Genomic DNA, 24200 nt, shown 5'->3' on the forward strand with positions numbered 1-24200 from the left:
AATATTGTATAACTGTATTAATTCAACTGTGAACCTAAAAATTTACAGCCACTTTTAAAAGAGATGTATCCTTGCTCTGGAGTATGTTACTGAATACGTTAAAGCTAAGGAATGAGTCTTCTAATCATGCAGTTATTAAATAAATTTTAAAAATTTAAAAAAACCTATTATTCAAATAAAATGTATAGGTATTTTGAAATAATTTAGGGTTAGAGAGGCAGGAAGGAATTTTAAGAACCTCCTAAATATATCTGTCAAAAAACTTAAATATCTTATGTCACTTTTATCTTTCTATTTCAAGTAAAAATGAAGCACGTTTCCCAATAATTCATTAAAAGCATGTAATTATGTATATGACTCTGTAGATTCAAGCCATACTTTCTGAGAGAAAATAAAAATTGAGTTTTAGAACTAGAAAAAATTAATATTAGCAACATTTATATTTTTGCACTTTGAATTCATTATTAAGTAAAATAAAGGTTACTTGAACATATGCATTGCTATAATGTAACAGTCAATGTGATGGCTGAAAAGGTTACAGAGTGACTGATGACTGCTCTGTGCATAGAATATGGACCTGTTGGACAGTGAGATTATGCAGTTCCCAAGCAGGATAGAATGAGATGGTGATTTCATCATGCTAATCCAAATAATGCTCAGTTTACAACCTATGAGTTACTTATTTCTAGAATTCTCCATTTAATATTTTTAAACTGCTATTTACTATAGATAACTGAAACTGTAGAGAGAAAAAACTGTTAATGGAGGTTGCTATCTCAAAGAATTATGGATATATAATTACCTTCATTGGATGCTTGAAGTGAAGTGATTTAATCACTCTCTTGACTTCCACTGCGGTCATTAAATATTAGAATTCATTTTCTACAAAATCAGTTTTGGAAAATTCTGTGTAATTTCTACAAATACTGCTTGATCTTCATCATTATTCTCATCTAAAAGTCCAAATTGATACATATCAAACCATCTCATTTTGTCTTCCATATCTTTTAATTTATTTTCCATAATTCTTCTCTGTTTATATTGAATATGGGACAATTTCCTTAGGCTTATCTTCCAAATCATGCCTACCCCTTTAACTGTGTAGCTCTTCAAAGATCCAGGCTTTATAAAGTAAGGATTGCTCTCTCTCTCATATTTATGCATACACACATACATATAAATATTTTAGCTATATATTTTAAAGGGGATTTGTTATATTTGTTTCCATATTTTTAGATGTTTTATGTCAAAGTTTTAGTATACTTATCTGCTGTAGTGGTAGAATTGGAAGTCTAGAGTTTGTTCTTGACTGAGTTTCTTCTATGAACCTATATTTTAATAACTATGTTGGCTTCTCATATCCTTGTGATTAACTGGAATTCAAAGCATTCTATGACCTTTTGGCTTTGTATTCACTTTTTAATTTTTACTTTTCCACAAAGTCTTTTTGAGATGTACATTGTTTCTTAATTTATCCATTTTATTTTTTTTTTCTGATTACACCTTCTAATAACTAGCTCACTGTGTCTTTCTTAGATGCCAGGTGGAGGAGCTGGAATAAAGGGACCATTGGCACTCTAGCTGATGGACTATTTGTACTAATTATGAGTTTGCATTACAAATAGCAAAGTCATGATGTTCATGACTACTTCCTTAAGTGGAAATGAAGAGATGGACAAATAGAGGGATGCATTTCATAAAAAAGTAAGCCCCAGTGTAAAAGGACTATGGTGCAAAGTGTGGAGAGTGTCACTGTAGGAGCACATGGTATGGGGATCATGAGGGGACCTGGGAAGTTGTGAGGAGACCTGTTGAATCTATTTCTGCTCTCTGTGATTCCCTCATTTCTGTATCCTTTATACCTAAATTATTTTTGGTCCCTTTCCACAAAGCCAAGCTATTTTAGATACCTGTTGATATAATAGGCTCCCTTTTTGACCATGTCTTTCATTAACAATATGAATTTATAACTATTGCAATAATGTCTGTTGTTAGACGACTTCAACTACATTGTAAGCTCTTAAAAACAACACATTTTCTTGCATCTTTCATAATCTGTAGCACATTGGTATGGCAAGTGCTGAGTACATACCTTTTGAGTAAATGAATGATACATGTATCTTTTCAGCACATCTTGAGTGATCTATCATAGCAATTCATATCTGAAGACTATTTTGAAAGTGAATTTTACATCCTTTAATGAAACTGTCTTAGCCCTAATGGCCTATCATTTCAAAGAGTTTTAGTACTTAGCAACCGTTTAATGTATGGATTATCGATCTAGTCACTCATACTGCAGATGCTCTGAGCTATCTAAGCTTGCCAACAGAAATCTGCTTTACAGACATCAAGATAAATGACTTAGTAGTCATTAATGGTTGCTGTTCTGGATGGCAGTTTTAATTGATAGCTTAGCAGATTAATAGCTCACTGGATGGAATATTTCACTCAGGTAAGCATTTTGGAGAATAAATATATTTCTAAAGTAGTTCAAATCATATCATACAAATATTTACTAGACTTCTATTGTGTACCAAACACTGTCTAGGTACGAGAGTGAAGCTGGAGTGAGGAGAGTGACCAACTTTGAAACACACGACCACTACTACAACAGAACTCATGCCACAGGTAGATCAAAGCCAAACGGAAAACACATACAATGCATGCTTTCTAGGAGGATAGCTCCATCCATGACAGCACTAATAAACAATACCGAAGTTGTTTGCCCAAGAATTTCTTAAACTGGTATTCACTGTAAGGCTTGTATATTATATTAACTACTTTTTTTTGGTGCTGTGGCCAAAAAACTGGCAAGAGGCAACTAAAGGGAGGAAGGATGTATTTAGGCTCCTGGCTTGAGGATCCAGTTCATCACAGTAGGAAGACAGGGTGGTAGGGCCAGCTCATGGCTGTGGCAGCAGGAGCTGTAAGACTACTTGCCCACCTCTTGGAGGATCAGGAAGTGAAGGAAAGTAAACACTACTTCTCTGGGCTTTCCCTTTCTTCTCTTTTAATTCAGCTTGGGACTCCAGCAGGTTTAATAGTGATTATCAACATTCAGGGTGTGGTTCCCCCAACCCCCCAGCTAATTCTCCCTGGAAACATGTTCCCAGACACTAGTGCCTAAAGCATTTCTCAATCCAATAAAGTTGATACATAGGCACTTGGTTGTACTATATAAGTTATTACATATAATTGCCATATTATAGTTATTTTACTAACTGACTGTAAGGGTCTTGTGCATAGCATGCACACTCAGTGTCCCTTATAGCAATCATTACTCTAGTTATATTTTTTTAGTCCAATATTTGTGTCTACCATGACTGTAAGAAGCTAACAATGGCATTTACTGTTAGAAAGAAGGTGTTTTCAGTAAGAGCAGATTTCTAAAAGTGAGTGTTGAAGACAAAGTAGACTTGGGGGCAGCTGGGATTTTGGGTTGCGAAGAGATCGGCTGTCTGTAGGACAAGCTGGTGAGACCAGGAGATAGAAACTCAGGTTGTCAATTGTGAACAGCTCTTTGTTGTGGAAGAAGAATGCTCAATAAATCTAGCTTAAAAGAGAAAATCATTTCCAGAAAACACACGGCAGTTTTATCTTTTCAATGTGACATTTCTTTTAAAATATTTTATTATTTTTATACGTATGCGTGTATTGCCTGCATGTAGGTAAGTGCACCCGTGTCATGAAATGCACAACCAGTGTTCTCAACTACTGAGCAATCTCTTCAGCCCCCATCAGTGTGACATTTCTTATAGAAATAATTACAGTTGTATTTTAATGACTTCGAATATTTCAGGGTATAAAGTCTGGGATAATTATATTGAAAAGGAGAATAGATGTGTTGTATTTAAAAACAACCCTGTGAAATGCTCTGTAAGCATACGATATGATTATGTGATTGTTGTCCATTCTTGTATTTATATGGATGATTTTTTTCCCTCCCAATGAAGATTTTTCTGACTCTTTGGCCTCCCCGATGTCACTGTAACTTACTACAGGGTCAGCATCCACAAAAAGCCATGTGCAGTAAGGAGAGGGACACTTTTATTTCCTCCCTAATGCAGGCATTCTATTAACATAAAATGAAAGTGCTTGATAAAATCAAATAAAGCCTGGAGGGAGAGTTGATAAAGTGATAAGACCAAGTTTTCCTTACACCCAGTAAGGCTGTGTTTGAGTGCAGCCAGTAAGTCTGTGTTTGAGTGCAGCCCAGGAACCCATTCAGTCTATGGGCTTCAGGGCCCACAAAAGGGGCTCCAGTTGGTCTGAGATTTCAAATTCAGCCGCCAGCTCACATTTTCTATTTTCAGGGTAGTCTTGTGATTCATTGACAGTAGCCTCTCCTTGGAGGGATGCTTAATGAGGTTTGAAGTTTCATTTGAATTTTCTTTTCAAAATCCTTTCTTTCCATGAAGATGAAAGTCAAGAATTTGCAGATAAAGTTTAGCTGGAGTGCACTTACTCCTCTGAAGTTTGAGAATGGCAGAGGCAAGGTGGGTGGAGATATAGGGACTGTGTCTGACTGAATGGGTGGGACTGGACAGGCCGCCAACTGAGCTGTTTCCTGGGCAGGTACCAATTTGCCCCAGGCATTTAGAGGGCTTATTTCTTCAGGTGGGCTGGTCCATTATCTCCTCAGGGCACAAGTCTACCTTCCATTAGCATTAATGCGAAGGGCATGCTCACTGAATCTTGAATATACAGGCTTCAGAAAAGCTGGGCTGGCTGGGTCTGCCAGAAATTCACTAGGGTAGGAGGAACGCTCTCCTGGAGTGCCAGCAGACATCCTTGGAAGGAAGTACATTAATTTCTTGAAATTTCTCCTTCTGTCTTTAGAGGTGGATTAGAGGGACAGTGGAATGCCAAGGGTAGAGCCTAAGCTTCTACCTGACCCCCAGGTTGTCATCAGGTTTAGAAAAACGACTTTCAAACTGCCCCCAAAACAAGAAGCAAAGACTAAGGACGATGTTAGAGAGTAGCTGCTTTGCAGCCAAGCATAAGTGTGAGAAGGAAAGGCAGGAGACTTCGTGAGCAGGGCTGACCTACTGCAGCAGAAACCTTACCTTCTAGGTGAAGCAGCAACCCCTCACCAGCTCCGTGAAGCATGGGAAGTCCATGTTTGTTGCTAAGTAATAATTTGTTTTACTTGGAGTTGCTTAAGAAAGCAGTTTATGTGGATGCTCTTTTTTTGAAAAAGAAAAAAAGGAAATGTGAAGTGGGAAGAGTAGAGGGTTTACAGCAAAATTGTTGATTTCAGTTCTTTAGGCTTTATTCCAGCTTAGGTGGCAACTCTATTTCCGAAGGACTATTGCCTCAACCTTACTTCCACTATGTCAATTAACTAATAAATCCCACCAACATTAATTGAGCAAGTTGATTTTTCTGTAGTTGAAACACAGTCCTTGGACTATGAGACTAATTATGGCCTAAATCACCTTGTTATATGAACCTTAAACACCAGGAGAGTGTTTTTTAAAGCAAAGTTCCAACCAGTTGCTTCAGAATCACAAAGAGTATTTGCAAAAATGCACATTCCTAGGTCCACTCCAGATCGGCCCTGTTAGGATTCATTGCACATACACACACACACACACACACACACACACACACACACTCAGAGTGATACAGGAAAGGAGGGTCTTGGAGAGCAATGGAGACTTTCTTGCTTCAAATGAGTGTAACTGGGGGTACTAGGGTCCTGGAAAAATCATTGTCCACCATAGCAACACCAGGCTACTGACTTCTGGATCCTTTATCTCTTGAATTCAAAGAATGGTATTCACAGGCAATGGGAGTGTGAGTTCAGAGAGGAGTTTGATTATAGAAGTATAGGATTGTAGCTTAAGAGAAAAAGATGACAGAGTTCCAGCTCATCATTTTCAGAGACCCCACTTTTACTGTATCAAGAGGACCTTTATAAATATCAATGTTTGAGAATCACTACTTTTGTTAGTAACAATTTTCAATTCTAGTTAGACAGAATTTATACAGGAAAAATTTCTCTCTCATGCATACATTTGTGCTAATTCAGGTGATGTGTGAATGCAGGGTAGCAATGAACCTTAATTCGCATGGCCTCCACAGAAGCTGGGGCTCAAAATCTTGTACTTCCCCAGGAATCCAGGTTGAAATTACAAAAATGTCATACTTCAAATAATAAATGAATTCTTTCCAAATTTGAGACCTATCAATCACATGTGATTGGATTAATCATACTAAACAAATTTTTTTTAAAATAGAATGTGTGAATTCCAGTCATGGGGGGGCTATGGGAGGGTGCCAGTGGGGATGGGGGTATAATGATGATTAAGATTGATTGAGATATTCTGTATGAAATACACAAAAATTTAATAAAAACAGATTTAAAAAGTAGAAATTTATTTTCTATTCAGATTTAAATACTTAACTATTGTTATGTCCAGTTAATGTCAGTTTAAAAGAAAAAAAATGATTGGAGAGAAATTATTCGAAGAATGATGGTATTTATTTGGAAACAGTCACATGTTATAATGGGAGCATGTGTGCATAGTGATTTATGGACATATTCTAAGTGATTGAAGCAATGGACAGTTTAGAGAAAGATGAAGACTGTATTCTATATTTTAGACAGTACCCCTTGGCAGCAATGGTAAACAGAAAGAGCAGCTTCAGTCTGAGACTGAGCACGCAGCTGCTGAGCAATGGGCGAGGAGAAGTGTTTCTTCACAGGCTGCGGTGGGCCTCTGTTCTTGCTCTGGCTTTCGTAGAGTGTCTTGTGATGGAATCATGGAATCGTGTAAATACTCTTCCTTTGTAACCTTTGAGCTGTGTTTAGTTTTATTGCTTTGATTGACATAGTGACTCCATTTTTATTGCAATAACTTTCACATTAAAAAGAGTCTAGCCAGGGTGGTCTTCCATTTAGGGCATCATGTGTGTAAAAGGTCAGCGGAGAGCTTGTCATGTGATCATGATTGGAGAATGAGTCTGGAGCTTCTTCTTCCTCTTATTCCCCTCTACATGGATTTAGGAAGTGATGTCAATTCTGTTGAAAACACCATTCTGATTTATGGTTTCCTATTTAGGTCAGGGATACTTTTTTTATCCTATTTAGAAAATTAGAGATATTTAGGTTTTTAAAATTTATTTTTTAAAATATTTTATTTATTATTTTTATTTTATATGTATGAGTCTATTGCCTGCAGGTATGTGAGTGCACCCGCGTCGTGCAGTGCTGCGGAGGTCAGAAGAGGGTGTTGGATCCCCTGGAATGGGAGTTAAGGACGGTTCGTTGGGGCCATCATGTGGGTGCTGGGAATCGAACCCGGGTCCTCTGCAAGAGCAGTCAGTGCTCTTAACTGCTGAGCCATCTCTCCAGCCCTTAAAATTTATTTTTTAATGTAGCACTGAAAGTTGAATCCAGGGCCTTATGTATGCTAGGCAAGTGGTCTATCACTAAGCCAATTCACAGAATACTTAGGAGATAATTAAAGGTGACATTTGGTTCTCGATGAAAAGCATCATCTTTGCCTGACTTGGCCCTTCATGCACTCTTGGAGAAATATGCTTTCCACTGAGTCACTGCTTTCCACATGGCCAATAAGGAAGGAGAAGATGTGTGGGAAAAACCTTTAAAGAAGGTGTACAGACTACATTCCTCCTTTGTCCCAAATAGAAATCAGGTAGCATCTACGGTTCTTTCTTAGATGAATGAACATAGCTACATTCTGTTATCAGGATAATATAATTTTGAATAAAGGGTTTAACTAGACTAAGGACGTCTTCATTCGTCTCTTGTGCTGACACTATTGCATCCCCAGATTAAATATCTCTGCCCTCGGATCAATTACCCAGAGTCTCCTAATTGAAGAGCTCCAATTACCAGGTCTGGGTGAGAGCATTATCCATCTCCCTTTACCTCCCTATATACAATCGTATCTAATCTCACAGGCACTCCTTGAAAGTCACTGAGGGGCTATTTTTCTTTGCTTGGGTAAACCGTGCTTAGTTTAGTAATGATATTATGTTTTACTCTTTATGCTTCTATTTTATAAACAGTCAGGGAAGCTTTTTATTTTTAGGGACCATTTTGAAGTATTCCTGAATTATACTCTCAATGCAAAGGATATACCATGGCCAGAATGCTATGTGCATATCTAAATTAATATCCATATCTATTTATGATTCATTTTAGCCCTTATAACTTGTGTTTCTGTTAAATCTTAGTTTTGAGGCTCAGAGTTGCTCAGATTCCAAACTATGATTCACAGCTGTCTCCAGCACACAAAGTCTTTGCTTTTTGTGATCGTCAATTTATGTATCAAAAAACCCTGTTGAACTAGATCTGACAGGCAGGAATAGCATGGCTCCCAGTACGGATGTAGGTTGCCTGAATATTAGTAGATTTTTTTTCTTCAGTTTGACCTGAAATGGGATTTAAAAAAAAAATTAAATTATTTTTTGTGTGGTGTATGTGTGTGTATTCACAATGATGTAGATGCACATGTGTGTGGGGAGGGGGCTATTTGGTGTCTTCCTAAATTGCTTTCCACCTTATATGCTGAAGTAGGTCACTCAGTTGAACCCAAAGTTCACCAATTTGACTAGCCTAGTTAGCCAGCTTTTTGGGGGGATCCCCCATTTCTACCTCCACTGGGACTAGAGGAAGACCATCACATCTGCCTGGCATTTAACTGGGTGCTCGGGATCTGAACTGTCCTCATGCATAGCAAACACTTTTCCCACTAAGCAATCTCTCCAGCCCTTGCAATGGGTTTAAAAACATTTTTATTAATTCTCTCAGAATATCATACAACGAATGGATTTTAGTCATACTTCCCTCTCACGCAACTCTCCCTAGGTCCACTCCCATCTCCCTACCCATCTAACGCTGTATCCTTTTTTCACCATTAAGTCAAATTTGTTTTGCCCAAATACTCTTGAGTGTAGAACCTGTCCTGGAGTGTGGTTGACCTATTAGGGGTCATACCCTTAAAAAAAAACCTCTCCTCCAGTAGCTATCAAATGCCTATATCTCCTTAGCTAGAAGTAGGACTTTGTGCCCATCTCCCAACTCTGCTGGGATTTTATCTGAGTTGACCTTGAGCAGGTCTTGTACATGCTGACACAATTACTGTGAGTTATTATGTGCAGCTACCCCAATGTGTGGAGAACACTGTTTCCTTGTACTGACTCACTGCCTCTGACTCTTATAATCTTTCAGTCCCCTCTTCTGCAAAGATCCTTGAGCCTTGTGGAGAGGTGTGATATAGGTGTTCCCATTAGGGCCAAGCACTCAGCAGCAGACTCTTATTCTCTGCACATTGGAATTTTTTAAAAGTCAATTTAATCTTTAGTGTTCTTTGCTTTTAAAGGAAGAACGAAACAAAACAAAACAAAAATAACTCCGAGAACTTGTGAATTGAAGTCTTTATACTTTATTTGAATCTCAAGTTAACGTTTGTTGTCAATTGGCTTTACAAATTAAAGTTAACATTCAGAAATTAAAGATACACGGTAAGAGACACAGAACCCTGAAGGAATTCTGATTCCAATGGCAGTTCTGCATTGAGCTAAGCTACAGCCTCTAAATTTTTACCAGATGCTGGCTACAGTGCAAGTGTCATAGAGCGTATGAGTTTGTATGTGGGGTCGGACATTAATGGCAAGGATTCATCAATCATATGGATTTCAGGTGGTTTAGGATGGATACTTCTAAAACTTCAGCTCTTGAGATCACCAATGAGTTAGTAGAAATGTGAGGTGCCCATACCTTCTGGGAGGACTAAGGCTATTTGTTACTTACAACTTATGCTTGGTACACACTGCACGTATCATAGCAACGCTTGAGTGGTGTCAGCCTTAGCTGTAAGGAGTCTTGGTCTAGAGGTGGAGGGAGCACATCCAGGGAACGGGTGGTAATCAGAAGAGGAAGGAAGGAAAGAAAAAGGATATGCAAGTACTGTTTGAGTGGAAAATTTAAAATGATGATTATTCAAAAATTACTTGAGTAAATATTAATGAATGCAGAAGTCTGTAGTAGGTGCTTTCCACTAATAAATTTGATTATTACTCATTTTATTACAATAATACTTCTATTGACAATTATAGGGGGATTTTTAATGATAATTCTGAATCTTTAAAATATGTATTCAAAATCCCCTTGGCTTCAGCTGGATTCAATTTCTGTTTCTCTCTTAATTTTTGGTCTGAACTCTTTGACTTATTGGGTACCAGAATCTAAAAGTCAGTTTGCATAATTTAAGCTCATTGTTACTTCTCTAACGCTTGCTAGCATCTGGTAAGTAGTTGGCTAGTTGTTGGCATTATTATTTTGTTTTGAAAGACAAAATTAAAAGGTGTATTGAAAAACGACCCATCTTTCCTCATACAGCTGGGATGCTTTGGTCTCTGTCTCTGTCTCTTCCTCTCTTCCTCTCTCTCTCTCTCTCTCTCTCTCTCTCTCTCTCTCTCTCTCTCTCTGACTTTGAGATCCTTGCTTTGCATGGATCCAATACCTGCCTCTGTCACATGGACTGTCTCTCATATTGTGTCTCCATCTTAGCCAACTTAGCAACTTCTAATGAATGAAAGCTTCAAGAGTGCAGCAGCATCAGGAGCCCTGGACCATTTCCTTTGGATGTCTGTGTCCTCCTGTTCCTGTGAGTACTTCTACTTCAGGGGCCTGCCTTCACCTGCCTGTGGCTCCAGGGTTCCTCAGTGGTTTTTGTAGGTTTAGTCCAGGTGCCAAGACTGTTCTCTGGAGCTTAATGGTATTGGTTTTATTTATTCTAACCCTGGGAGGTGGTTCACACAGTGATAAATAACCTTGCTAGAGAAGAGAGCTGGGAGTTGAATCTGGAGAATGCTGTACCCATTCCAGGACACACTGTTTTCCTGAAGTCTGGGAAATGTTATATTGTGGATAAAGTGTCCTCTTAAGTGTTCTCACCTCTAGTAGGAGAAATTCGATTCCTCGGAAAGATATGTCATCTCTTTCCTTTCCTGAGTCTTTAAGCTCTGCATCACAGTGGAAGTGGAGCAGAGGACCAACAACGCAACCCAAATTATTGGGGCATGTTTTGGCCCTGACTTGTGCGGTCATCAGGACGTTGAGAGCAGGAGATGACTGCCGGCAGATGGAGAGCCGTGGGAGTGCCGAGTCACAGCAGGGACGGCTGGGGAGATGATCTGAGCACAGAATGGTGATTTTGATACTGTGTTCAGCCACCAAGCACAGGTTATTAGCTGTAAAAAATCAATTTTCTTTGATAGTGTCTCTCTGTCTCATACCTCTTCCCTGAAAGTTAGGTGATGCCAAAGTCACTTCAGACACTCTATCGCATGGCATATTATGTGTTTGTTGCATTTAGTTGCTCTGGACATTATAAAATCAATAGACTACAAAGCTGAAACCGAATTTCAAAGTGGACACTGTATTTTTCCTATCTCCCCAGAATTTCCATCAGATAAGGTTTCTTTGTTTCTTGTCCAAAGCTGTTTGGTGAGCATGTAGTTTCTTATAAAAGGCTAAACATAATATGTGGCTGTGCTTTAATCTAATCACCACATATTTAGTTCATAAATGGGAAAGAATGTGGGAGCTACCGTGAAAGTAACGTTTGAATTAGTGAGCGTTCCTGTGCCGTCCTTTCTCTGCAATTCAGTCCCTGTGTTATGATATACTTGCTGTTTGTTCAGTTTATTAGCTTATCATTTTGATAAAATTAATGTGACTCCATTACCAAAACAATGGAAACAAGAGAGAACACATTGTCCATTAAGCGCCTCTCTGACAGCAGAACACAAAGCATTCTGGCCTGTTTCCTTTCAGTCTTCCTTTCTGGCATGTGCACTTTTCTGTTTAGCGTCTACAGTGTGCCTGTGTGTTTATGCTTCTTTGTGTTTTACGTTTCGTTATAAACATTGATGATGATGCAGACTTCAGCATCACATTGTATCATGGTGAATTACCGTCTGGATGAGGGCTGTCTGTGTGGGCTCTTTCCTGTGTTCGTGCCTGCCAGGAAGTAGTGAAGAGAGCGTGGGCTTTGTAGAGCTTGGGCCCGAGTGTCACCTTAGTGACTTTTTTTTGTCATCAAAGCCTTTATTTCTCCTCTTTGAGTCTAAGTTTTCATATCTGCACAATTTGCTAGGCATCTAGTGAAAGTGGACCTGGATCTGGTAACTGATCATTTCATCTTTCTGTTATTTTTCATAAATAATGTAATATAGAACACCTTTTCCCATCTGACAATCCAGATTTTCAGTCATTTTCTCTGGCTAGTTCTCCAAAGTGGACCTTCTGGAACAATCTAACTGAAAGATCTTGGTTTGTTTTGTTGTGTTGCTTTCCAAAAGACTCTAATTTATTCACACAGTCAATGTGTGAGTTCGTTTTTATTTTTCAGGTGAACTTTGTAGGCATCTTTTCCGGTTCCTGCAAATGCCAATGACGTTTTGATTGTAATCTTCCACCTTTTCGGTCAGAAGTATCAAGTGTTTGTTCATTTATTGAAATATTTACCTTTTAGAAGCTTTTATATTTGTTCATGTAACTCATCTTTCTCATCCTGATGCACAAAGTGGTAAAAGCGTTATATTGGCAATATACAAATATGATATTAATTACAAATTTTACAATTGTGGATGTAGTATATGCGTGGACAATGCCTGTATCATTTATCTTTCTGCTTTCCTTTACTGTTCGTACTTATTATTTTTGTTTTTATGCCATTCTTCTTTTACGCATCAGGGTTTTTAAAACAATGTAAATAGTGGTGACAAGAACAAATATCCCTCTAATGTGAGTACAAAAGGATAACACTTCCACAACTTCTGATGGGCCTAATGCTTTGAAGAACAGGGCCAACAAAAAGCTACGTTCTGTTGAGCTTCGCAATTTATACTCCCATATTAACTTTTCAAGAAGTTCTGGTATTAAAAACTTCATTCAACTCAGCATTTCCTATGATTATTTGAATAAAGAATACTCGTACTTTTTTTTTAAGAGCTGCATCTATGGGCTCATGAAGTGGCTCAGAAGATAAAGGCACTTGCTGCCAGGCCTGACAACCTGAGTTAAATCCCTGGGTATCACATGGTGGAAGAAGAAAACCAATTTTCACAAGGTGTCTTCTGACCACAGCATATGTGCAGCCAGCGTAGACACACAAAGAACAATGAAAACATAGACAAAACAAGTGTAGCAAAAGTATTTTTTTTTTTTTTAAGAACTGCACTTGTCAACATTTTTAGAAGACGGTGCCATGAAAAACTCTCCTTTGGGAAAAACTGTATATCCCTATAAAATATAATGTTAGTGTTCATTTGGAAAATATTTTATTTATGATAGCCAAGAACCATTTAGTTCTCTTTCAGAAGTATTTTTATTAATTACTTTGTAAGTAAATATTTTATATTACTTAGGATTTGGGCATCTGTATTCTTAATGACAGTAGTCTACAGTTTTCACTTTGCATTAGATCTTTTCATACTTGTCAGTTTTGGTGATTAATTTTTTTCTGGAAAATTGCCAATTTTTGATATTACCTAACTTGTTTTCTTATAATTATTCATAGCATACTTTAGAATTTTCCAAATATATTCTGCAGCTGTCTTCTAGACTCTTTTTCTAATTGGCTGCTTCTGCCTCTTTTAACAAGAGCCATTGCTTGAATGTATTTCTAAGTATTAATTTCCTAAAACATTCATTAGATTATTTTTCCCTTTTGCTTCTTCAACAGTAAGAATATTTGGTCCTAAAGTAGCCTGAGTAGATCTATGGAGTCTGTCAGGTTTGATACATGGAATGTCTGGATAAGCTTTGGTTGTACTACGATTTAGCTTTTGGTGACCTAAGCCATTAACTCACAAAGCGCTTGAGACTTGTGGGTCTTCCAGGCACTGCCTTTATTTCTCCTTTTAACTGGTACGTCCAGTAGTCTGGGTAATTATTTAGAAATAAGATATGATGAAATCACTGTGGCGCTTGTAAAACTCATGGCTTCTTCTCTGCTCAGAAAAAGGGGACTAGATATGACCTTCAAACACCCCATTTAAAGCCACTGTTATCAGTTCAACCAGTGTTAATTAGGCAATTACTATGTTTTAAGCATTTTGTGGATATCAGTCCAGCAAATCTTGTAAGAACCTTGTGAGACAGATTTTTTATTCCCCTTTTAAAAATGGGCTCCAAAAACAGAGAAGTAAGTGGGAGATAGTACTTGAGGCCATGGGTTTGGGCCCAGGGTCTGCTGTTCTGATTTTAAATCTTGCTTACTCGTGCTTTTGCTACACCTGACTTCTTAAATAACCAGGAGTAAATTTTCTCAGCTTGTATCTCATTTTTATCAAAAGTTATTATGGATATTACTATAGAATTTGATGCTAGTTCCAAGAAAGTGATACAAGTGGTTCATACATACCTGTCTTCATTCTTTACTGGAATCCTTTCTTGGTCATTTCTCTGTGAGTTCTATTTGAAGATGTCCAATCCAGTCACCAAGACAGTTTTTACATCTGCAGAATCCAGAATGCTCAGATCATTGAAACCCCCTACCACTGACAGAGGGCTGTAGCAAGATGAGTTGATGCCCAGAAAGTCTTTGGCACTATATTAGGTAGAGAATAAAAGGAGCAGAAACATCCATCCACATGCCACTGTTTCTTGGTGTTCTGTAACTTCTGCCTCAAACTGATTAAAAGAATCAAATCAAGGTGTGGCCCAAGAAACAGGTGACCCTAACAGTAGAGATGTGAGTACAGGAAACACATAAGCCACTCAGGAGAAACACTGAACAGAGTGGCTTGTTATATACTGACTGAACATTGTAGAATGCCTCGGTGAGCAGTTACCTCCGAAATCAGCACCTGCCGTGCAGAGCTCCACTGACCATCATCAGTGGAGTTTGGGAGTTAATATAGGAATGGCTGCTTATTTTCTCTAACCAGGACAACAAAGGACACAAAGAACATCTCTCCTGCTTGTCCACATTATTCTTCAGTTTCAGCTGCTCTAGAGGAAACAGCTGATTTCATTTGTACTGTATAGTATTTATGAAAGTTAAAGGGGTTTAGTGTTTATCTTTGGTTCCCATCCCCAAGATGCCTCATTATGCATATGCAAATATTCCCAAATCTGAAATCTGAACATTTCTGGTCCCAAGTATTTTGGATAAGGAATACTCCATTTATGTATCTTGCAGTGTCTTATTTTATTTCAACATGCCAAATATAACCTTGGAATTCTAAAATGAGCACAAAAATTACTTTTATCTGGATTTTTTTTTGGTCTTTTTGAGACAGGAGTCTCCCTGTAGCCCCAGCTAGCCTGGAACTCACTATGTAGACCAGGCTGGCCTTGAACTCACAGAGATCCGCCTGCCTCTGCCTCTCGAGTGCTGGGATTAAAGGCGTGCGCCACCAAGCCCGGCTTTATCTGGATTTTTAAAATCATTAATTCAGTTGTCTAAAAGAAGATAGTTCTATTGTTTTCTAGTGAACAGAGTTTTACAGTAAACATTATTTATAGTTTCAGTATGCCATTTTCAAAGACTCCTTCCAATTTTTCTCCTCATACAGAGAGGACAAAATACATATATAACTTTTGTTTCTAGTGATGGTGTTGCTTTCAGAACCTCATAAATCTTTTTATTATGAAATGATGCATTGACATTAATATCTAGCACACCTAACAGTGGTTTGTAACACACCTGGAATGCTGTTTTGTATTTAGTTAATGAATCTTTGTATCAATTGCTAAGTATTATCTTTTACGAAATCGCTTCAGTTTTAGTAGGTCAGTTACTTAACTTTAGGATTTAATTATCTTCAGTGATATCTACCTACATATCAGCTATAACATACTACGAGCTCATATTTCATGTGCCATAGCCATATATTCATTGTAAATCATTTCACATTTTTCAAATTTTCTTAATGATTTTGTGTCATAAAGAACCATTTGTCCATTTCTACTACTTGACCATTTCACTTGCTTCAAGACACTTAATTTTTGAACTAGAATGTTTTATTGGACTATAATAAACTAGACAAATGATTCTTCTGGCTAAACATCAGTACCTGCTGGGATCCAGCGACACTGGAGTACTATTACCTTTGAGTAGAAGTTCTTGCACATCGACAGGCATCAGACTCAACTGAAGGCTCGTGACATCATGGTTAGCTTCCATTCTCAGAATTTCTGAATTCCAGGTCTAGGCAGGACCCAGAAATATGCATTCCTACCGTGTTTCTTGGTGATTGTGATGCTGAGGGTCTCAGGCCACACTTTGAGAATTTCTATTGTAGAATCTCACAAGAAACAAGAAGGCCTTTTGCTCATATACACAGTGAAGGGGTGTTGTGAAAGCCCAGTGGTTGTTGTCATAAGCAGGAGGAGGTTATCATTTTCAGTGAACTGGGAGCAAGATTGTGAATAGCCAGTGTTATGCATGCTGCATTCCTTGTGGCAGGCAACATTAGAAACACACTCTTTTTCTCGCAAGCAGCTAAGGAACTTTTCTGTAGTATGATCTGGTTTCTTGCTTAAGAGTATGTTAGGCAAGAGAAATATAGAAATGGCACAGCAAAGACAGATGCTCCTAGGGGCTAAAGAGAACAGCAAGGTACAACTGGGTGTGCATGGTTTTTTGTCTGGTTGGTTGGTTGGTTGGTTGGTTTTTTTGAGACAGGTCTCCCTGCAGCCCCAATTGACCTGGAACTTGCTATGTAGACCAGGCTGGCCTCAATATCACAGAGATCTGCCTGCTTCTGTTTCTGGAGTGCTGGAATTAAAAGTGTGTGCCACCATGCCTGGCTTGCATGTTGTTTTAATGCTCAGATTATATGAGTTTGTTTTGTTCCTTTAGATGCTGCAGAAAAATTCACATTATTTTAGGAGTCTTCTTGTTTCATTACGTACCAGTCATAAATTTCTTGAACTTCGTGGGAAATTGGAAAGTTTCCCATTCCAGTGGATTCTATATCATCAGTAAATAAGGTTCCAAACAGGAACTTTTAGGTTAATCAACTAGCAGATTCTTTAGGTGTATTTAGGAGCAGCTCTTCCATCCTCAGAGCTCGCTACAATGTTGATTGATCTGGACATTAGTAGAATTCAGTATTTTATTTTGTATAAATTCTTAAAATGTAGGCACACCTTTCTTTTGGCTCCATTTTCTGTAGAGAAGGAGAGACAGTCTTCAACTGTTGATGTAAGCAGTCATTAAATCACATTTTAAGGTAAAATAAGTTGAGGGGTTTTTAATTACTGGGTCTAGTCTCTCATTTGATAATACATTTCTTTCTTTTTGCCTTTGTGATCTTAAATATTTATTAAGCTTTGTTCTTCTAAAAGTCCTCCCTTAATAACACGTTTGCCAGCTTACCGGTTATGTGCCAGGCAGCATTCTTAGCCCTTGCGTGTCATTATATGTTTCGGCAAATGAGTGGATATGCATTATTGAGCCTTGTGGGTTTCCAAAAAATTAATCATTTTTCATAATGATTTAGGCATTGCTCTCAAGCAAACAGAAATGATTTTTCCTGGTCATTGTTTTCTTTTTCCTGTCTTGTAAAGGTTCTCTGGAAATTGATTTTTGATTTGCACCAGTTGTTTTAATATTCTCGTGTTTTCTAATTCTGTCAGTATTAGTAGCTTCAATGAATACTACAATTTACTCCGACATTCAGGGAGGCTCAATATGCTAATTAAAAGATGCTGATCAGGAGATGTTAAATTTCTTTTAGAATCTCAGTTAAATATAACACGAAAAATTCTGACAGAAAAGAAATGGATGATAACAAAAATAGAAGCAGGTGGCAGAATCTATTTAAAAAGATCACTAGATGTCATTCTGGAAGACAAGTTTGATCCCTGAAAGTTCCTGAAGGACTCTTTTGCCTGTTTACCCATTTGAGCGCTAAGCAACAGTGTTGCCTGTGCCTGTGGTCGTGTCTTGAGGCTGGGACCAGTGGTGAAGACAGGCACTTGTCCTTGAGGGCCAAGCACTCAGAAGACACAGAGAATAGACAACACTTACCCGGTCCCTGTATTTTGCACGTTCTGAGAAGAGTTATAATTTTTGCACACTAACAATGAAAGGGCAGTTTCATTTAGAATGTAACAGAAAAAAAGCAAAATTATCATCAGGTCAAATATTTCTCCATGAAGTCCATAATAGGAATATGAGGAATCCTGGGTGATTGTGGGGAGGAGGGAATGCTGATATGACCCAGGACACTCAGAAAGCTTTGCCAATGCTTTGGAAAGCTAGGAAAAGTGCCTGTTCTAATGTGGAGTAGGTCTGAGGGAGCCAACTGAGTCTGACTTGGGTGGCTGTGGGCCCGAGGTCACATGTCTGGTGTCTGAGGTAGGTAAGAAGGGTGGGATAATGTTTGCTGTGGGCTGAGGCTGGCACACCCACTCTCTCTCTATGCAAGCAAGATTCAGGGTTGGTAGCTGTGTTTGTTTAATAAAACTTTGTTTTACAACCTTCTTAGTGTATTTGATGGGAGAAGTTGTCAGGTTGGGTTTAAGCCACAGGTGGCTCTAGCAATAAGAATTATGAAAATATTCAGTAAATTATGAGGGATGAGACTGTTAAAACTTGAGTTGGAATTCTCAAGGTTGAACTTCATTGCAGTATATAGCATGATACAATACAAGATAATACAACGTAATATCCCTGGTAAGCACTTGGCAATAAATTATGCTAATATGATTAAGAGAAAAGGAATAACCATTTTCTCAGACCTAACAAGGTGTAAGATTTGAGTACATAATTTAGTTTCAAGCAGCATCATATATTTTGGGCTCTCTACGGTATTAATTCTTTTCTGTGGTTGTGATTAAAATACCCTGTCAAAAGCAACTTAAGGAAAAACGAGTTTACTTTGGCTTATGATGTCAAAGGGGAAGGAATGGTAACAGATAAGCATGGCATCAAGAACAGGAAGCTGACTGACCACATTTCACCAACACACAGGAAGCAGAAAGAGAGAATGGGAAATGGGCGGGGTGATTAACCCTCAAAGCCCACCCCCAGTGATGTACTTCCTCCATCAGGACTCCATCTCCTAAAGATTCCATAACCTCCCCAAACAGCACCAGCCAAAGGGGAACAAGTATTTAAATACTTGAGCCTGTAGGAGACATCTCTCATTCAAACTACATCGCTGCTCTGTAATTCTTGTTCTAATTACATTTGACCAAATGTCATTTGTAATGTTAGGAGTAGTCACTGACTTTGAGCCTCCTAGGTGCTGGACTTTTGCATATGTTCTTAATAATGTGCACAGGAAGTCTGCCACAGTGGGCGTTAATACCTCCTATAAACCGAGAGTTGAGCTCAGTTAAGAAGCTGATTTGAGGGATAGAAAGAAGATTCACCAGGCTCAACAAAGGTGAGAGTCCCTCTTCTCTTCAGGGGCCTGCTTTCTCTGGAATGTTTACAGTACACCTAACTATCATAGTTGCTTGACTATGACATTTTACATAAAGAATCCACACAGCAATGTTAATAAGCAACGACTTACTCTTACAGGGAGAAGTCATAGTAAAAACGATCTTCTTTTCTAAGTATGGTGATTTAAATAGCCATTCCTCCTGTGTAGTAATATTTAAGATAGTCTTAGCAAGAATCAGAAATGCTAGGAATTAGATCTGACATGGACTTTGAACCCAGGGTATATTCAGTACAGTTCTCTTGCCCAGATAGATCAGAATGACAAGTATTTGTGCCCTGCCTAAAGACAGTTGGCCTGCTGTCAGTCAAAATTTGTCCAGAGCGGATGGGCTGGGAGATCTAATAGCGCCTAGCTCTGTGGGCTCAGCATTTCATTCTTGCCCAGCTTTGGTCTCATCCTTAAGTCAGAAGGGTCAGGGAAGCCATTTGCTATGTTTTGTTCCAAATTCCTGCTCCGGTTACTAAGCATAGGCATAAAAGCAATGAGGCTGAGTGGAAACTGGCCTTGATATCTGCACAGTGGTGGATGAGGCAGGTAGGGTAATGCCAAGAACAGTTGCCCACAGAACACATTCTGAGAGACTCGGAATAAGCATTGCACTTCTCCAAGCTTCCTCATCTCTTCCCTATCGGTGCCCTTGCGATGGATGCTGTCTAAACACTGTGGAGCATGCTCACATTTTGTGCTTCTGTGCTCCCATGATAACAGTATGTCTGAAGTCAAATCTCTTCCTTTCAGCTGTTGGAAGTGACTCTTGAAAGAGGACTGTGTGCATGTGTGTGTGTGTGCATGTGTGTGTGTGTGAGTGTGTGTGTGTGTGTGTGTGATCAAATCTCTTTCTCTTAGCTGTGGAGAGAGACTCGAGAGAAAGGTCTGTGTGTATGTGTGTGTGTGTGTGTGTGTGTGTGTGTGTGTGTGTGTGTGTGTGTGTGTGTGTGTGTGTGTGTGTGTGTGTAAAGAAAAACAGCATACTTAGGCCTAATGGAACAAGCCCCTGCAGCTGTCTTGTCTTGTAGTATATACTCATCACACAAGGTGGCAGCGTGAGCATGAAGTGATTCTGCAAACATGAGGCTGGGCTGCACTGTTTGTAGGCAAGAGCCAATCTCTCGCTCCCACCTTTTTTTGCTGCAGCTGCAGCTGGTACTGCTCTCTGTGTGTGCTCATGCATCTGTGTTTGGATGTAATGTGCCACATGGTTAATAACTTGCCAGCACCCCAATCCTTTGCTTTCCATGTGAAACCCTGCTAAACGATTAGCCCTCATCATTTTCATGAAAATATGAACTGACTCCTTATCCGGGTTTATATGGTTTATATGCCTTCTCTTTGACTGAAAACACAAGCCTATTCCCCATCAATTTCTAATTCAACTCAAGCACACTGTAAAAGCTTAGTCACAGACAGCTTTATAACATGATATCAAATTTTAACTTTTTCCTTCTCCATATAGGGTGAACATATGAAGTTAAATATTTAATAAATATTTGTCAAGCTTATTAACTGTTTGTTTTTCTTCATAAACAGAATTAAAAGTCTATTGATTTATTTGTAAGTTTAATTGAATGGTTAATACTTAACTTTAATCATTATCAATTCAATTTTTAATGTAGTCATATAATGACTGGATTAAATATTTTACCAGACTCAAGCTTGTGAACAAGCTTGAGTGGACTACACAGGGCTGTCACACCATGTATCAGAAATACTAGAGGATACTTTTATTTGTCCTGTTAACCTACTCAGTACAAAGAAAGAAGACATCTCTCCAAGTTACAGGAAAACCATTTGATCTCTGGAATACTGAAGCTAGACATTTGCTTCATTTCTCATAGAAAAGTCACACATCTTAGCCTCAGAAGGTTGAACAGATACAATTTGTTTTTCCCAGGTTCTGTGTAGAAAATACTGGGATTGACTCTGGGAGAGCAAAATGCTCATCCTCCGTAAAGTAGCCAGGTAGTTGATCAGCTAGGCAAGCAGGTAGCCAGCTGCTCCCAGTTGGCCCTGTGAGGCCACCTCGTTCCTTTGTTCACCTTCTCCCTTGTGCATTGTTTCCCAGGGGCTTCCAGCGCTCCTGCAAGTGCTGTTGTTTCCTGCTTTGTGTCTCTCTTCTGTTGTGCCCAGAGAACGGACCCCCAAGAATAACCACGGAATCCAGAGGGCATGCAAGAACAAAGAGTCTTTATTCGGGCTTAAGCTGGGGCTCTCAGACCTCGCCAATGCAATGGATCTGTGCTGAGAGCCCCTATTGCAGGGGGAGGAAGCCTTTTATAGGTTTTAGACCAAGGCAGGAGGGGAATAACAGAGTTACATCTTGATTGGTCTGAGGAGCCCGTGCATGCCAACACACTTTTGAATTGATTGGTTACAAGGGATACAGTCCTGGGGGTTTCTCATTGGTGGGTGCTACCCTCAGAGCTATGGAATCGGCTGACTGTTATCTGTGAGGCCACAAGTCTCTGTTCTTACCTTATAAGGCTGCTATATGCCTGGGCCTGCTTGATCTATAGCCTCCTGGGGTGGGGGTAGTAGGTGGAGATTACGACATGCCTGGACAGGTCCAGGCTTGCCTGAAGCAACTAGTCAAAATGGGGTCAGTGCAGTTCGTCCCCTCAGCCTAGCAATCAAGCTGTTTACAGAAGCAAGAAAGAGCCATTATTCCTAAAGAGGGGCAGGGGTCTCAGGAGTCCAGGGCAGGGGGCCGCAGAGGAGGGTTTCACACTTCACTTGGCTTAAATTATAATTCTTCCTTAGAGGGTTTTTGTAGTTCAGTGTATCTCATCCCTTCTTCTGCCTACCAGCACTGTGCTCAGATGTGTTAGGAAAACCAAGTTTTCCACATCTTTTCCGAAGGCCCCAGCTAGTGACGTAAAGTGGTTGGCTTACAGTTGGCCATGGTGCATTTACACCACAGTAATCAGTCAATCCTGGGGAATAATCAGGGCTCCTCTCATCCAACCTCCATGCGAATTTACTTGCTCACCACAGGGCCTACCACAGACTCAAAATGAATGACCCATCTCAGCCCGATTCTGCCATTCCATACCTCCTAATTTGTAGTTAATAGCACATTATATGAAGCTATTTTTATATTAACCTCAGTAACTTAGTAAATATTTTATTCATAGAACTGATGATATTCATGTCAACATTGAGGAATGACAGATAACTGTGTTACACGGCTGGTGTGTCACTTAGACCACTGTGCACACAGCAGCTTGGCAGAGATTTAAATGGAGAATATTTATACCTATAGACCACGTCAAAATGCATTCCAATTTGTCTAAACATCTCAGTCACTTTAGTGAAATATCTAAGCCTTCTTTTGTACATTGATGTTCCTGGACAGTGTGTTATTGTAGAGCAGTACTGATAATCACAAAGCCATACATTTAAGTTTTGAGAGGAGTTACACAAGTTTATCTTGAAGGTTTTATCCACCCTCCCACCCAAGTAAAGTCTCAAACTTCCTGCACTGTTGGAATATTGTCACCTGGAATTCAAATTAATGTATTAAGGCCATGTGTCCTAGTTGACTTCTGCACAGTTGTGAGAAACACTGACCAAAACCTACTTGGGGAGAAAAGAGTTTGTTGCTTTGCATCTTACACTGTGACAGTGGGACTGTCTATCTTTGAGAGAAGTCAGGCAGGAAGCTGGAAGCAGAAGCTGAAACAGAGACCACGGAGGAATGCTACTTACTGGCTTGCTCCTCTGGCCTGTGCTCAGTCTGCTTATATAACCCAGGACCACTTGCCCAAGGATGGTAGCACCCACAGTAGGCTGGGCCCTCCCACAACAGCAATCAAGAAGATGCCTCACAGACATGGCCACTGGCCAGTCTGATAGAGGAAATTACCCGGTTGGGGCTCCCTCTTCCCAGGTGTGCCAAGTTGACAACCGAAGCCAACCATGATACTAAGTATTCAGATTATTAAGAAATCCACAAAAAGACAGCACATGTTTTTTCACCCTAAAACTCAAAGCACTGTGCAATGTTTTCCCAACCTACTTCCCAAGCTGTGGCTCTTTGTGATTCCTGGCCACCGCCTGAATTTTCCATTGTACCCTCTCATTTTTCAGATCTTATTCTGTTTCAGGGATGATGTGGAAATCCATTCCTCCATAAAGCTTTTCCTTTTCTCCCTACTTGGGAATAGTGTCTGCATAGGACACTTATTTTCTGCACAACTTTTAGGTTTCCACAAATTTTAACTTTGTATTTGTGCATGTGTTTTGTCTTCCCGTTAGAGTTGAAGACTGAAAGCACATGTGTCAGTCACTCATCTGTTGACTCTCAATTCACCCTTCTTTGCTCCTGGAAGCCAGAACTGGAACTGCAAACCATTTGTACGATTTTCTGGCCCTGACCTCCTAGGCTGTGTCCGTAAGGACACCAGGAGGAGAGACTTGGACCTGAACAAGAAGGAACTCCCTTCTGTTTGTTTCATGCTCCTGGAAGCAGGATAGGATATGTTCCTAGAGATGAACACCATCCTGTCAGTAGCAGCAGGCGCTGGCTTGAAACTTTCTCTAATGCCAGAACCCACTCACAGTGTCCCTTAGAGGCACCACCTGCAGCAATGAAGGGCTGTCTGCAGCTCTTTAGGATACTACCTTTATGCTTGGCTGAGAGGAGCCACCCAGAGCTATTACAGCCCAATCCTGAGGACGTCCAACTTTAGCCTTGGTCCTTCCTCCTCATACTTCCTCAGGACAATGTGCATGGCTCCCTGCAGTCATTA

This window comes from Nannospalax galili, unplaced genomic scaffold (assembly GCF_000622305.1).
Source record: "Nannospalax galili isolate Female #2095 unplaced genomic scaffold, S.galili_v1.0 scaffold1299, whole genome shotgun sequence".
Classification (NCBI taxonomy): Eukaryota; Metazoa; Chordata; class Mammalia; order Rodentia; family Spalacidae; genus Nannospalax; species Nannospalax galili.